The following is a 2,384-nucleotide window of genomic DNA, read 5'->3' as shown; positions in this document are numbered from 1 at the left end:
AAAATTTTAAGCTGTTGAAGGTGTTGACGAATCTTCTGGAAATAGATGCGGGTATTTCTTATTCATCTGATATTCATGCTCACAGGTGAACTCGGGTCCTCTACGAGCATTCCATCGAACCTTAACAATCGGTATTTTGTTTTGCTTAAGTCTCTTAACCTCACGATCCATTATTTCGACAGGTTCTTCAATGAATTGAAGTTTTTCATTGATTTGGATTTCGTCCAACGGAATAGTGAGATCTTCTTTAGCAAAACATTTCTTCAAATTCGAGACGTGGAAAGTGTTATGTACAGCCGCGAGTTGTTGCGGTAGCTCCAGTTGGTAAGCTACTGGTCCGACACGATCTATAATCTTGAATGGTCCAATGTACCTTGGATTTAGTTTCCCTCGTTTACCAAATCGAACAACGCCTTTCCAAGGTGAAACCTTAAGCATGACCATTTCTCCAATTTCAAACTCTATATCTTTTCTTTTACTGTCCGTGTAGCTCTTTTGTCGACTCTGGGCGGTTTTCAATCGTTGTTGAATTTGGATGATTTTCTCGGTAGTTTCTTGTATTATCTCCGGACCCGTAATCTGTCTATCCCCCACTTCATTCCAACAAATCAGAGACCTACACTTTCTACCATAAAGTGCCTCAAATGGCGCCATCTCAATACTAGAATGATAACTGTCGTTGTAGGAAAATTCTGCTAACGGTAGGTGTCGATCCCAACTGTTTCCGAAATCAATAACACATGCTCGTAGCATGTCTTCAAGCGTTTGTATCGTCCTTTCACTCTGCCCATCAGTTTGTGGATGATAGGCAGTACTCATGTCTAGACGAGTCCCCAATACTTGTTGCAACGTCTGCCAGAACCTTGAAACAAATCTACCATCCCTATCAGAGATAATAGAGACGGGTATTCCATGTATGGAGACAACCTCCTTCAAATACAATCGCACCAACTTCTCCATTTTATCATCTTCTCTCATTGGCAGGAAGTGTGCTGATTTGGTGAGACGATCAACTATTACCCAAATAGTATCATAACCACTTGCAGTCCTTGGCAATTTAGTAATGAAATTCATGGTAATGTTTTCCCTTTTCCATTCCGGGATTTCAGGTTGTTGTAGTAGACCTGATGGTTTCTGATGTCCAGCTTTAACCTTAGAACACATCAAACATTCTCCTACATATTTAGCAATATCGGCTTTCATACCCGGCCACCAAAAGTGTTTCTTGAGATCTTTATACATCTTCCCCGCTCCAGGATGTATTGAATATCTGGTTTTATGTGCTTCTTTAAGTACCATTTCTCTCACATCTCCAAACCTTGGTACCCAAATTCTATCAGCCCTATATCGGGTTCCGTCTTCCCGAATATTAAGATGTTTCTCTAATCCTTTGAGTATCTCATTCTTTAACTTTCCTTCTTTTACAACCCCCTGTTGCGCCTCCTTTATTTGAGTAGTAAGGTTAGTACGAATAATTATATTCATAGCTTTTACCCGTATAGGTTCTCTGTCCTTTCTACTCAAAGCGTCGGCTACCACATTCGCCTTCCCCAGGTGGTATCGAATCTCAAAATCATAATCATTCAACAGTTCAATCCACCTGCGTTGTCTCATATTCAGTTGCTTCTGATTAAATATATGTTGGAGACTTTTGTGGTCAGTATATATAATACTTTTGACTCCATATAAATAATGCCTCCAAGTATTTAATGCAAAAACAACAGCACCCAATTCCAAATCGTGAGTTGTATAATTTTGCTCGTGAATCTTCAATTGTCTAGACGCATAAGCAATCATCTTCGTTCGTTGCATTAATACACAACCGAGACCTTGCTTTGATGCGTCACAATAAATCACAAAATCATCATTCCCTTCAGGCAATGACAATATAGGTGCCGTAGTTAGCTTTTTCTTCAATAACTGAAACGCCTTCTCTTGTTCATCCTTCCATTCAAATTTCTTCCCTTTATGCGTTAATGCAGTCAAGGGTTTTGCTATTTTGGAAAAATCTTGGATGAATCTTCTGTAGTACCAGCCAATCCTAAAAATTGACGTATATGGTTCGGAGTTTTTGGGGTTTCCTACTTTTCAACGGTTTCGATCTTTGCCGGGTCCACCTGGATACCTTCTTTGTTCACTATGTGACCGAGGAATTGAACTTCTTCCAACCAAAATGCACACTTTAAAAACTTAGCGTACAGTTTTTCTTTCCTCAATACTTCTAGCACTTTTCTCAAATGTTCTTCGTGCTCTTGATCATTCTTTGAGTAAATAAGTATGTCATCGATGAAAACAATGACAAACTTGTCAAGATATGACCCACACATGGTTCATAAGGTCCATGAACACAGCTGGTGCGTTAGTCAATCCAAACGGCATAACCA

The sequence above is a fragment of the Rutidosis leptorrhynchoides genome, chromosome 10, assembly GCF_046630445.1.
Source record: "Rutidosis leptorrhynchoides isolate AG116_Rl617_1_P2 chromosome 10, CSIRO_AGI_Rlap_v1, whole genome shotgun sequence".
NCBI classification, from domain to species: domain Eukaryota; kingdom Viridiplantae; phylum Streptophyta; class Magnoliopsida; order Asterales; family Asteraceae; genus Rutidosis; species Rutidosis leptorrhynchoides.
This window is presented reverse-complemented; position numbering follows the sequence as displayed.